The following is a 14,944-nucleotide window of genomic DNA, read 5'->3' on the forward strand; positions in this document are numbered from 1 at the left end:
ATTGTTTTATTAAAAAAGGAAAGATATATATTGTTAGGGTGAATTCTCTCCTGATCTGCTGGGTCAGGCCTGCTTCACTTTTCTTATTTTGGCACAGAAGATGAACTTTTGTCCTGAATGATAAATTACATGGTCACCCTACATAACATTAATGTGTTTTTTAGTTGCTGATCTCTTTCCCATAGAGGTGGAATGAGGCAGGCGTGCTGGATGGCTGTGCTGCTTCTTGTAAAATTAATCATTGAAACAAAGGCGTGTTCACCTCAGAGTGACTCTCAGCCTTTCCTGAAGGATCTTGCTGTTACTGTCAGAGTTTTACTTGTCTGCACCACTTAAAGGGTGATTGATGATTTCTACCTTATAGTTTTCAAAGGCATCCTTCTTGTTAACTTTAACCTACTCTCCTACTTTCACGTCTGTATCACATTTAACTTGTGGTATGTGATGGACGCATAGCAATCCCCATGTCAAGGGTCTCTATTAAAACTTCTTTATAATCATCCTTAAATGGCACTGAGGTAAAGATAATAAAACACTGATTTCAATGATAGAAAAGCACATTTCTAGGCAAACATCTTGTATAATATTGGAGATATTGGGTGCTACTTTCTGGATATATCAGTTGTTTTCAGAAATTATTTTCATAGTGAATTATATACTGAATGATATGATAGTCCACGTCTTTTTCAACTTGGGATTAATCTATAGGCATGTGTTAATCAAGTTTGTGAATGGAAAAGTCTGAGGATGTAGATAAAAATCTAAAAATGACAGATTGAGAATTCAGAATGATTTTAATGACTTAAAACAATGACTGAAACACTAAAAGACTAAGTTTAATGGGTCAGGATATGACTTTCTCCATTTAGATTCAAAATAATAACAGTTACGCAAGTACAGAAATGAGGAAACTCAACACTGTTCATGAAAAAGACCTAATGGTTTTAGTTGAACAAGTTTAGTACAAGCTGATAGGAAATACTGTTTGTTTAAGAAGTTAGCCCAAACTTGCATTTCTGTTTGTATTTGAGACTGTTTACTCTATTCCACCACAAACTAAAAATAAAAATGCTAGATAAATTTCATAAATATGGCTATAAAATTGTTGAGAAAGGAACATTGGACTGAAAGTGAAAGTGAGAACCCAGAGAGGTGAGTGGACATTCAGTGTGAGAGCGCTTGCCAAATCCAGCAAATGTATGCTTTGATTTCCTCGGCCTCCTGTTGCTTTGGAGACAGGAGACAAGGCCCAGAGTCTGTGCTAGGGGAAAGTGTTTGATATGAGATGTCTCCACAGAAATCTGGGCCCACCTCCCTGAAGGCTACTTCCATAGTGCAGTGTTGAGCAAGAAACACAGCTTTCCCCCTGACTCCTCCCAGCCCCTTAGCAACTCGAAGGGAAACTGCCTATCTAATATTTTATAACCAGTAACCAGTATCCATGCAGGTTTACAGTCCTAATTTGGATCTATTCAGGCGAGCCCCCAAAGAGGGAAATATATACAGTTGTGAACAGTGGTTCCAGCATAGTAGCTCAAGGCAGAAGCAGGCACAGGGTCTTTCTGGAGGAATCTTTCTTCAACCTAGGCTTCAAAGAGTTCAAAAAAATGTAACCACAAGAAACCTTAACTGACAGTCAAAAACTATGAAACAGACAAGTAAAGCAAAGTGTCACCAATAGAACCAGCCAAAATAGCAGGAACAGAATTAGACATGTAGTGATTCCAGATATAGTTGTCAGACAGAGAACGTAAAATAGCTTTGTACTGGAGAAATGAGATTAAAAATGCGAGTAAATAGCAAATGAATGTAACCATGACAGAGGAGGTCTGGAAACTAAATAAAGCTTTGAGAAATTAAATATATATTTGGAATTTAAAAATCAAACAGGCTTAATGGTAAATTTGACATAGGCAAAGAGAGTTAATCAACTAGAAGGTGGTTCTGAGCCTTTTGACTGTGACCCATAGTAAGGCACTCATTTACTGACATGTGTAGACACACAGATACATGTGTATCATTTAAGCCAAAGTTTTGAGAAACTGATCATAACCTTCTAAGGGTAGTGTTCTTTGCTGTTTTCCTTTCTAATCTGCACTTTTCCATTAAAAAAAAAAGTTGGATTTTATCTAGGAAATTTTACAAATCACAATGGTCATTACCACAGTTTTGAGGAAAACTGATTTTAATGAAGTTGAAAACATGGATATTGCTATGGCCACCACTGCTCACAGCACTTTCCGTGGCCCACCACAGAACACCTGGAAGAAAACAAAAGATCGGTGTATCAAACATAGCTGTGGTGTAGTTTATACAGTGAGCCGCTGTAGGATGGAGTGGTCCTGAAGCTGATGAACAGCCAGTAGAGCGTGGCCCCACTCAATCAGAAGGGATGCTGCCCAGAAACAGCTAGCCTCAGCCCACACCTGTGCATGTCAGCCACTTTCCCAGCTTTGAAAATGAATGGATCACTGATTCATGTATCAACATAATGTTGAGCGGAAAAAGCATATTGCAAAGATCATGTGTGGTCCGATTCTACTTAGATGAGGTTCAGAGATTTGAGCACACCAAACAGTAGGTCTTAGGGATGCAGTAGTTTAGGTTTACAGAGGTGTGATTTGACTATTTTTAAAAGGCAAGAATAAACACAGAATTTAGGAGAGTTATTGCCTACTAGTGGAGGATAAGGGGAATGTATAAGGAAGAGTCAAGAGGAGCTTCAGAGGTTTTAGTAATCTACCTTTTTTGTAAAATTGGTTATGGGTATGCAAATGCTTGCTCCCTTGAAATTTTTTTTGTTCAGTCGCTGAGTCATGTCTGACTCTGACCCCATGGGCAGCAGCACGCCAGGCTTCCCTGTCCTTCACTATCTCCTGAAGTTTGCTCACATTCATGTCCATTGAGTCAGTGATGCTATCTAACCATCTCATTCTTTATATTTTGTACGTATTTAACATTTAATGAAAATAATTTAACTCGAAAAAGCCAAGGAGGGATCAACACAGGTAATAAATCTTCCGTGCAAATCAGGCCATTTGGGAGCCAAGTTTTCTGAACATTAACGAGCTGGAATGTGTCCAGAGGAAAACATCCAGGGTGGTGATGCTGGCCTGCTTGTGAGCCTTTCATTTTTCAGATGCACGTCATGTAGATTCTGAGTGTGGGGTGTTGATTTCCCCCGATCTGTTGGCTGGTAGAAGTAGGAATGAACTCTCAGGTAAACTCTGAGGGTAATGTGCCTTTGCTGCACTGTACAGAAAGATGTTCTAAAAAACATCCCACAGTTGTTCTGTGGTTTGCTAAAGGTTTTTGTTTTTTGTTTTTTTCTGTCCAATGCTATAACCCTGGGCCTGTGGCATGTTGTCATAGTATACCAGCCAACGGCTCAGAAACAGGGGATTTTTTGTTGCTGGCTTCAGACAAGTCCTCTGCTGCCCATAGCTCCCAGGGCATCTCTAGATTCAGGTTGTGTCCATCACAGGGGCACACACACTGGGTAGTTTCATCTGGTGCTTTTGGGGGGAAAGGCAGTCTCCGTCCTATGATTGCTCTTTGGCTGTGCAGGGAGCCAGCATGACCAGGGCCTCAGCTAGATGTAAACATGGAGGGCTGGGCCGAGGGTGGCTTCCGTCTAGGTAGTGATTACATGAGGTGAAGAAGTGAATTAGCAATGATTGGGTATCTGCAGTGTGCCAGCTATTGTTGGGCATGACTTTGAAGACTTCATTTTTTAAAGCAGTTTTAGATTTACAGTAAGATCAAGGGGGAGGTACAGAGATTTCCTGTTTACCCCCACCCCCTCATACACATAGCTTATCCCATCATCCACATCCCTCTACCAGAGTGGCACATTTTGTTACAGCTGACTAGCCTACAGTAACACGTCTTTGTGGTCGAAAGCCCATAGTTTACATTACTGTTCACTCTTGGTTTTGTACATTCTGTGTGTTTGGACAAATGTATCCTAATGACATACGAATAATGATATGTATCCACCATTATAACCTCATGCTGAGTATTTTCACTGCCCTGAAAATCCTCTGTGCTCTGCCCATTCATCTCACCCTCTCTCCTAACCACTGGCAACCCCTAGTCTTTTTACTGTCTCCATGGTTTTGCCTATTCCTAAATATCATATCATTGGAATTGTAGTGTGCAGCCTCTTCAGATTGGCTCTTTCACTTAGTAACAGGCGTTTATGTTTCCTCTATGTCTTTTCAGCGCTTGTTAGCTCATTTCTTTTTAATCCTAAGTAATATTCCATTGTGTGGATGTGGCACAGTTTATTTATCCATTCATCTGCTGGAGGACATCTTGGGTACTTTCAAGTTTTGGCAGTTATGAATAAAGCTGCTGCAAATGCCCATGTGCAAGTGTTTTGTGCACATAGTTTTTAACTCGTTTGGGTCAGTACCAAGAACAGTTGCAGAATTGTATGGTAAGGGTTTGTTTAGTTTAATAAGAAAACCACCAAACCGCCTTCTGAAGTGACCGTGTCATCTTGCATTCCCACCAGCAGTGAATGAGTTCCTGTTGCTCCACAGTCTCACCAGCCTCTGGTGATGTCTGTTCCAGATTTGGGCCATTCTAGTAAGCGTATAGTTGATCTCATTGTGTTCATTTGCATTTCCCTGATGACATACAGTGTAGAGCAGAAGTCTCCAACCTTTTTGGCACCAGGGACTGGTTTTGTAAAAGATAGTTTTTCCACAGACTGGGACAGGTGTCAGGGGGATGGTTTCCAGATGATTCTCATAAGGAGTGGGCAACCTAGATCCCTCACACACAGAGTTCACAGAAAGATTCGAGCTCCTATGAGAATGTAATGCTGTGCAGAACCAGAGGCAGAGCTCAGGTGGTAATGCAGGTGATGGGGATTGGCTGGAAATACAGATGAAGCTTTGCTTGCTCAGTTCAGTTCACACAGTCATGTCTGACTCTTTGCAACCCCACAGACTGCAGCACACCAGGCTTCCCTGTCCATCGCCAACTCCTGGAGCCTACTCAAACTCTGCCCAAACTCAAACTCTGAGTCAGTCATGCCATCCAACCATCTCATCCTCTGTCGTCTCCTTCTTCTCCCACCTTCAATCTTTCCCAGCATCAGGGTCTTTTCAAATGAGTCAGTTCTTCGCATCAGATGGCCAGAGTATTGGAGTTTCAGCTTCAGCATCAGTCCTTCCAATGAATTCTTCAGGATTGATCTCCTTTAGGATTGACTGGTTGGACATCCTTGCCCAAGGGGCTCTCAAGAGTCTTCTCCAACACCACAGTTCAAGAGCATCAATTCTTCAGCATTCAGCTTTCTTTATAGTCCAACTCTCACATCCATACATGACTACTGGAAAAACCATAGTCTTGACTAGATGGACCTTTGTTGGCAAAGTAATGTCTCTGCTTCTTAATATGCTGTCTAGCATATAACTTTTCTTCCAAGGAGCAAAGTGAAAGAAAGAAAGTGAAGTCGCTCAGTCGTGTCCAACTCTTTGCGACCCTGTGGACAGTAGCCTGCACCAGGCTCCTCCATCCATGGGATTTTCTAGGCAAGAGTACTGTAGCAGGTTGCCATTTCCTTCTGCAGGGAATCTTCCCAACCCAGGGATCGAACCCAGGTCTCCGGCATTGTAGACAGACACTTTACCGTCTGAGCCACCAGGGAAGTCCAAGGAGCAAGCGTCTTTTAATTTCATGGCTGCAGTCACCATCTGCAGTGATTTTGGAGCCCCCCAAAATAAAGTCTCTCACTGTTTCCACTGTTTCCCTATCTATTTGCCATGAAGTGATGGGACCAGATGCCATGATCTTAATTTTCTGAATATTGAGTTTTAAGTCAAGTTTTCCACTCTCCTCTTTCACTTTCATCAAGAGGCTCTTTGGTTCTTCATCACTTTCTACCACTTACCTCCTGCTTTGCAACCCAGTTCCTAACAGACGATGAACTGGTACCAATCTAGGGGCTGGGGACCCCTGGTGTAGAGCATCTTTTCATATATTGGTTAGTCATTTTCACATGAAAATATTCTGTTTCAATGGGGAGAAAGTGGTGGTCTTACCTCATCTTACTGATGTGAAAGTTAGGGAGGGATGGCTGATATCAGTCATCTGGGGGAGAGAAGGCCTTCCAGTCAGGAGAGCCAGCTGCCGGGTTCCCTGCCAGAGGCTGTGTTTGGGGGAGCTTCAGAACACGGACTGCAGTAGCAGGACTGGGCACCTGCTGACTGCTGTTTGCTAGCGGGGGGCAGAGGTGGGGGTGGTGGTGTGCACGGCGGCAGGGGGCTGGTTGTAAGCTGTCTGACCACCCCATGTCTCTTACCTCATCAGAAAACCAGGGATATGGAAAGGAAATGGCAACCCACTCCAGCATTCTTGTCTGGAGAATCCCATGGACAGAGGAGCCTGGTGGGCCACAGTCCATGGCATCGCGAAGAGTTGGACACAACTTAGCAACTGACCATCAGCATACAATCAGGCAGATTGTGATTTGGGGAAATAGTTCTGGATGGAAATGTGGCATAAAATGGAGAGTGAAGTGACCTAGCAATACAGAATATAGAGTTTTGTAAGAAATTAAAACTTGTGTATAGAATAATAGTTGCAAATATTCAAACAATAAAGTCTGTGGCTAAAGGAAAATAAAAGAAAATGAGATATTCTTATGAATTAATGAAAATAAATGAAGTAATATGCATAAAGTACTTAGAACAGTGGCTTCACACAGAAGAAAGAGGCTGTAAACTGCAGTGTTGAGAGAAACCGCAGAAGAAGCAGACAGTTCTCCTGGTCTCTGGCCTGAGGCGAGCCTGCCCTCAGTCTGAAAGGGCTGAGATACTTGCATCTAGTCTGGTATCCCCAGCATCCCAATCTGGGTTCTCCCTGCACCAGGAAGGTGGCATGGCCTTCATGACTGACATCCATCAGCTTCTCCTCCTCCAGGATCCTGTGGTCTTCCAGTGCCAGAGGGATGTTACCGGTGAGCAGACACTCAGCTGCACTCATTCCCCAGAGCTGGCCCTGCAGATGAGTCCCTGAGGCCCAGGGAGGTTCTAACTGTTCCAAAGTCACTTCAGCAGAGCTAGGGGAGGGTGTGGGCTGTGCTGCCTCTAGGACATGCAGAGGACAAGGCCAGTTTCCTCTTTGGAGCCCTGACTTCATATGGTGCATGTGACCTTGCGCTTCTTGGGTCAGCAGGGCCATCGGGACTCCTGGATTCCATGTGCCCTTGGGGCCTTTGGAGATGCAGACTGCACAGCATACCAGGGCAGCTTGCCTTTTAGGGGAGCCCCTCTGCCCTCCTAACCCAGTTTCTTTCTAAAGTGTGTGGAGATGAGATATCCATTGGCTTATTCTCTGAGTTCCCCTCGTGTCTGACCTGTGGTCATTGGTTTCTCACAACTCTGATGAAGTTCTCTGCGACTTGCTGCTGCTTCTGTTGGCTTTAATAATTGCCCCTTCTTTATCCTCGTTCCCCGCTTGTAGCCCTTGTGTGTTTCTGCCGTTTTCCCGCACCTGGGAGTTCATCACTACACAGTGAGTTGGTATGAACTGGAACAAGGTCTGAGTTGAATCCATCATAGGTGCTATGATCTGTGCAGTCTCCCCTCTCAGCTTTCTTTTAATTAGCCTGGAGCCAAAGTGGACGTTATTAACACAGCACTATAGTCATTACCGTGTGCTCTCAGCAAGGGGAGAGAGTACATCAGAGGTGGACCACAAACTGTGGGAGATGGTAATTCTAAAAGCGATCTAAGGATGTCCCTTCTTTAAGACATTCAGGCAAGAAATGATAAGGTTTCAGAAAGAGGTAAAGTGTAATCCACACAAGCGCCTGGCATAAGTAGTGTTTAAACATAAAGATATTCTTTTCTTCAGCTTAAGGTATCCTTATTGCTTATACTTTTCTTTGTATTGAAATGACATTTATTCAGGATTAATGTAATTTTGAAACAGTGCAATTTAGGAAATTAGGTAATTGTTTAAAGTGTACTTGAACATGCCAACACACTATAGTAATTTTCAATTTTAGTAGTAGAATATTCTTTGCTCTTTATTATTTTTGTTTTTTTTTAACACAGGCTAAAAATTTTCTACCGTCCCTTATTTTAAATGAAGAATGAAAATCATTGTCACTTGAAATTAATTCACATTATTTAAAAAAGAAATCCCTCATATTTAGTCACTAAGTCATGTCCGACTCTTTGCGACCCCATAGACTGTAGCCCGCCAGGCTCCTCTGTCCATGGGATTCTCCAGGCAAGAATACTGGTATGGGGTTGCCATTTTCTCCTCCAGGAGATCTTATCAAACCCACATCTCCTGTGGCTCCTGCATTGGCAGGCAAATTCTTTACCACTGAACCACCTAGGTAGGGACTCTAAAATTAGTTCTCTTGAGACCGTTAGGGAAAAAATTGGGAGAAAGTTTAAAACATCCATGCAAACAACCTTCTAGTCAGAGCTGTCAGGTCTTTGAAAACAACCTTGGGGTTTTTCCTGTTGGCTGGTAGCAGTATTGAACAGATGGTTAATTGATAGCAATCCAGCTGAATAATGAAATCTGATAAGCTAAGAAGAGGTCAACTAGATCAATCTGTAGTATTTAGGAAAATTTCCAGGGTGATTGGGGAGTGGCAGTTAAAATCAGTATTTGAGCTTTCACTTATATTAATGCAAAAATAAAGCCACAAGTTTGTTAGTTAAAAATCGTTTTCTTCAGTTAAAAAAATTACCCTCCTCCAGTCTCCCCCACCAGTCCTTCCTTGTAGGGAGAAAAGGAAAAGAGAAATTTGTCAGCTGGCTGCCTGCATTTGCCACCTCAGGAAATAGCATGTCAAATTCCTGCTTTATCTAGACCCTCCTCCTGGCCTGCCCTCCATCCTCGTTTATTGAGTGTGCTAGATTTGGTGCTAGGTGCTGGGACTATAAAGAAGAAACGAGACAGAATTCCATGATGCAGGAGGGGCGTAGGCCTGACAAATAACACAACAGACTGTGGAAGCTGCCAAAGAATCTTTTCATTGTGTTCAGAGAAATTGTTATCTGCTGATAACAATTCACAACTTTATCAGGTGTTTGGTTTTTTTTTTAACCTTTGTAGTTTACTTCATTTAAATTAAAGGCCAGTTAATTTCTTTGAGTTTGTCCCAGTCTTGGAGGAGTATAGGGGTTCAGAGGGGTATAGCAATTCCACCTAAATTATTCTGAAAATCACTGTGCCTTACCGGAGCCTTGCGCTTTCTAAGCAGTGGCAAAGACAGCTTTATGATGTGTCCTTTGCCGAAGGAGCCTGTTTCTGCTTCCTTTTCTATTCTTCAGGTCTTTATCCTTCCTAAGCTTCTCTCCCATTTGTTTCCTGTTAAAACAGTAACCCAGCCACGCGTTCTGCCCTAGTCACTGGGCCACACCAGCTGTCCTGCTGCTCTCAGCGCTTGCTTGATGTCTTCTTTGGTGTGTGGCAGTGTCACGTTTTTCTGGTAAGTGTTCTTTCAGGAAACACAGCTTCTATTAGCGTGCTTATGTTCGTCCTTTCATCTGGATGCATTTGACAGTGTTCTTGGTTTGGGGCCAACTCAAGCTGGAGTAAAGGATCTTCAGGAAAGACACCTAGATAATTTGAGACTACTTTCACCAAACTCTGCAATTGATCTTCTGAAAATAACTCTTCGACAGTACATGAGCTGTGAACTTCCAGATGTTCAACCTGAATTTAGAAAAGGCAGAGGAACCAGAGATTAAATTGCCAACATCCCTTGTGGGTGTGCCTTAGTCACTCAGTCTTGTCTGACTCTTTGCGACCCTATGGATCATTGAAAAAGCAAGAGAGCTCCAGAAAAACATCTACTTCTGCTTTATTGACTTCGCCAAAGCCTTTGTGTGGATCACAACAAACTGTGGAAAATTCTTCAAGAAATGGGAATACCAGACCACCTTACCTGCCTCCTGAGAAATCTGTATACAGGTCAAGAAGCAACAGTTAGAACCAGACACAGAACAATGGGCTGCTTCCAAATTGAGGAAGGAGTACGTCAAGGCTGTATATTGTCACCCTGCTTATTTAATTTATATGCAGAGTACATCATGAGAAATGCTGGGCTGGATGAAGTACAAGCTGGAATCAAGATTGCTGGGAGAAATATCAATAACCTCAGACATGCAGATGACACCACCCTCATGACAGAAAGCAAAGAAGAACCAAAGAGTCTCTTGATGAAAGTAAAAGAAGAGAGTGAAAAGGTTGGCTTAAAACTCAACATTCAAAAAACTAAGCTCGTGGCATCTGGTCTCATCACTTCATGGCAAATAGATGGGGAACAGTGGAAACAGTGAGAGACTATATTATTGGGCTCCAAAATCACTGCAGATGGTGACTGCCACCATGAAATTAAAAGATGCTTGCTCCTTGGAAGAGAAGTTGCAGCCAACCTAGACAGCACATTAAAAAGCAGAGGCATTACTTTGCCAACAAAGGTCCATCTAGCCAAAGCTATGGTTTTTCCAGTAGTCATGTATGGATATGAGAGTTAGACTGTAAAGAAAGCTGAGTGCCGAAGAATTGATGCTTTTGAACTGTGATGTTGGAGAAGACTCTTGAGAGTCCCTTGGACTGCAAGGAGATCAAACAAGTCAATCATAAAGGAAATCAGTCCTGAATATTCATTGGAAAGACTGTTGCTGAAGCTGAAGCTTCAACCCTTTGGCCACGTGATGAAGAACTGACTCATTGGAAAATGAGAAATGCTGGGAAAGATTGCAGGCAGGAGGAGAAGGAGACAACAGAGGAAGAGATGGTTGGATGGCATCACTGACTCAATGGACACGAGTTTGAGCAAGCTCCAGGAGATGGTGATGGACAGGGAAGCCTGCCGTGCTACAGCCCGTGGGGTCACAAAGAGTCGGGCACAACCGAGCAAACTGAACTATTGCTTGGACTTTCGGGTGGCTCAAGTGGTAAAGAGCCCACCTACCAAGGCAGGAGCCACAGGATACATGGGCTCAACCACTTAAAAGGCATTGACTGGGTTCACATCAAGTTTTCTAATCTTTGTGAACCTCAGCTTTGTCATCTAGGGACTTCAAACATGTTAATATGAAAAAGCTAAGAAAATTTACATCCATAATACAAGTAGAAAGACTTATTTCACAAAAACTCCCTGAATATCTCCCTGGATATGAACTCTACTGTAGGCTTTTTTTTTTTAGAAGTCTCTTTAATGCTTCCAAAAACATTTATTTGGTTGTATTATTACTACATATTGGGTTGGCCAACCCAGTATTAGTTACATCTCACAAAACAGCACAGTTGGTAGAATGAAATTAATTTGTTAATTTACCTTCATAATTTCTTTACTGTCTTTTTTTTTTTTTTTACCATCCGAGCCACCAGGGAAGCCCTAAGAATACTGGAGTGGGTTGTCAATCCCTTCTCCAGGGGATCTTCCCGACCCAGGGATTGAACCTGGGTCTCTTGCATTACAGGCAGATTCTTTACATCTGAGCCACCAGAAAAGCCCCTTCTACTGTATTTTAATATAGTAAGGAGTTAGTGAATGTTTTTTAAAATTGAATAATTATTTTTGTTGTTACTACCATTGCCCTCTGCTTTACAAACTAATATAGCTGATAGCCTCATAATGGATTCATTTCCATAGAAAATCTCCGTTACTGTTTCTGTAGTCATGTTATTGTTTTAATATTTCATATGGAATATGTAGAAACCAAGATATATTTCTTACTACCTTTGCATGTTGCTCTCAGCAGAGCTGATGATTCAGAGATGTGGGACATCTGTGAGTTTTGGTATCAAAAAAGGAAAAAAAAACCCTGAATGTTCCTATCTTTCTTTTATTAGAAATAATTAGGAATTTAGAATTTCTGATTTTCATATTTGTGGTTTTATTTTGTGAAAACAAAGGGATAGCACTTATGAAAATGTGCTATCACATTTTATTTACAGTTGAATATTTACATTTGAATGTTTAGATGGCTTTTTCTTTTCAATAAGAAGGAATGTGCTTTTTGAACTTTCTGGCATCTTGGAGAGTAGAGAGTAGCTTCCTTTAGGCTTTTTCTTATATCACCTGTGAGACTTATAGGCAGAGCAATAAGCTCTTTTCTGATTTCTACAGTGATAGAAATGCTCCTACTGTCCATTTATTATCCATCCTGGTGGACCTAGTTTGGGGGAAGAGAATATATCCAACAATTAATCAGCAGTTGTGCAGAGACATCTATTAATACAAGCAAATGAAGGGCCTGCCTTCTTGAAAAAATAAAAAAAATTTTTTCATTTTCTGCATTCTAATGGGAAAAAAAAAAAGGCAACACCTCTTAGAAACTGGAATTTACTTTGCTCTTGAGTTATCCTTAATCATCCTGTTTTGCTTGGACTCAGTGTATAAGAACTGCAATATCCTGATGCGTGCATGCACAGTCACTCAATCGTGTCTGACTCTTTGCAACCCCATGGGCTGCAGCCCACCAGTCTTCTCTGTCCGTGGCATTATCTTGGCAAGAAAACTGGAGTGGCTTGCCATTTACTACTCCAGGCAATCTTCCTGATCCAGGGGTTGCAGCTCATGTGACTTCTGCATTGACAGGCAGATTCTTTATGCTGAGCCACCTAGAAAGCCCATAATATCCTGATACTGTGTTCATTTACATCAACAACTTATGTTTGCATTCTTATGAGTAATTTAAATAAAGGCTGTTTGGGCAACAGTATCTATTGCTGCACAACAAGTTGCCACAAACTTAGGGCTTAAGCATTTTATCTCATCTAGTTTCTTTGTATTAGGAAGTCAGGAAAGTCCTAGATGGGCAGCTCTGGCTCAGGATGTTTCATGAGGTTGGAGCCCAGATTTCCTTCTGTGCTGTAAGTGGTCCACAGGAAGGCTTGACTGGAACTAGAAGATCTTCTGCCAAGGTGGTTTCCTCACAGGCCTGGCAAACTTGATCTGGTTTTTGGCAGGAAGCCAGTCATGTACAGATGTGAGAGTTGGACCATAAAGAAGGATGAGCACAGAAGAACTGATGCTTTCGAGTTCTGGTGCTAGAGAAGACTCTTGAGAGTCCCTTCTACTACAAGGAGATCAAACCAATCAATCCTAAAGGAAATCAACCCTGAGTGTTCATTAGAAGGACTGACAGAGAAGCTGAAGCTTCAACCGTTTGGCCACCTGATGCGAAGAGCTGACTCATTGGAAGAGACCCTCATGCTGGGAAAGATTGAAGGGAGAAGGAGAAGGGAGAGCAGAGGGTGAGATGGTTAGATAGCATGATGGACTCATTGGACATGGATCTGAGCAAACTCTGGGAGACAGTGAAGGACGGGGAAGGCTGGTGTGCTGCAGTCCATGGGGTCACAGAGTTGGACACTACTTAGCGACTAAACAACAACAAATGTCAATTTTAGAAACTACTTTTCAGGTACCCGCTTCCCAATTCCAAAAGACCTGCTTAAAAGCAAAGCTAAAAAGAGTGATGAGGCTTTAAAGAAAAGAAGATGGATGGGGAAAGAAATTCTGAATTAGATAAATAAGAGTCCCTTTGCCAGCCAAACTACATATAGATAGCTTCTAGGTCCAAGGTGGAAATCAGGGTGATTAGTCTATTTTACCTCTTCGGCGTGGCTCTGAATTCGCCACCCAGTTCTCTGCCAGCCCTTTCTCCCAGCAGGGTGGACCCTTCCTTGCTTTTTGGACAATGTCACACTCCGTGGACAGGCTCTTTTACCAAAGGGATGTTAGCTTCAAATCTGTGTCTGTCTTGTAGTTTCTTGAGGAGGTAGGTACATCTTGTTGAAGCCAGAAGGCTCTAACCTATCTGATAGAAGATGATGAAATAGGAATTCTATGGTATCTAGTTGGCTTAAAACCTGTTCATTGTCATTAGAAAATATTTTACTGTGAGTGCTGCTCTTTCCTTTAAAACTTAGAAGCATGCAGTAATGCACCTCTGCGCTTGGAGCTGTAACCATGGAAAAAGTAACCTGAAAATGAAGGGCACTTTTACAGCGGCTATTGACTTATATGAAGTACTTGACTAGTAACCAGATTTGGAAGCAATGTCTCCACACAGGGGTGTAGAAGGTGAACAGGGAGAACCCAGTGCTCTCTGGAAGAGGGAGGTTTGGATTAATTTTCCCTTTCTCAGTTGCGTTTGGAATATATATATTTTCTGATAGCTTGCCTCAGATTTGGGGTTTGCCAGATAGTTCTATACTGTTTCTGATTTGATACTTTATGTCATAGCTAAGACTAAGGACTATCCACTTTTGGGGCTGGTATTTCCTATTCATAATAAAAGTAGTTGGGTGTTTTGGTATATCTTTAAAAAGTATCATTAATGGAACATGGTCTTGTTACTAAAGTCAACCTTTCTATAAATAAACACAGAAACGTCTGCAAAGGGCATAGTCTGAATGTGGCAGACATAAGAAGTGCGTCAATTCCCGTCTTGTGGCCAAGATTTCTTTCTTCGGCTTTCTTTATAACTAATGTCATGGCAGAGTTTCACATTCTCACAGTATTAGGCAAGTGAATGGTCAAAAAACTGATGCCAAGTTACCCTGTTTCTTAGGTTAGCCAATGGTTGTCATTTGTACTCACCAAGGAAGAATGCGGCATGTTTTTGTTTTTATTTTTTAAAGACTGAAAACCCCGAGTTCTCCCCTTCAGCTTCATTTTTAGACCCTGTCTTTAGGCAACTTTCCAAATGTCTAACTGCTAAAACTGCTTTCAAGAAATTATTGTGGTATTTCAGAGAACTTTGGTCAGGAGAAAAAGAAGGCACAACATCTTTCCTAGAACACCATGGGCCCATCAAATGACCTTTTAGAGAAACAACAACGAAAGTCCCTCTTTCAAAGGCACGCTAATTGAAACCAAACCAATCTACCCCACGAGCACTGCAGTCAGATGACCAGAGGGGAGGGCCCACGAGGGGAG

At 42.1% G+C, this 14,944-nt stretch overlaps 1 protein-coding gene across 1 annotated transcript in view; it reads left to right on the plus strand.

Moving 5' to 3' along the window:
* RASSF8 (Ras association domain family member 8) overlaps nt 1-14,944 on the plus strand; it is a 126,745-nt gene that overhangs the window by 24,959 nt on the left and 86,842 nt on the right. The window lies entirely within an intron of this gene.

This window comes from Cervus canadensis, chromosome 21, assembly GCF_019320065.1.
Source record: "Cervus canadensis isolate Bull #8, Minnesota chromosome 21, ASM1932006v1, whole genome shotgun sequence".
Lineage (NCBI taxonomy): Eukaryota > Metazoa > Chordata > Mammalia > Artiodactyla > Cervidae > Cervus > Cervus canadensis.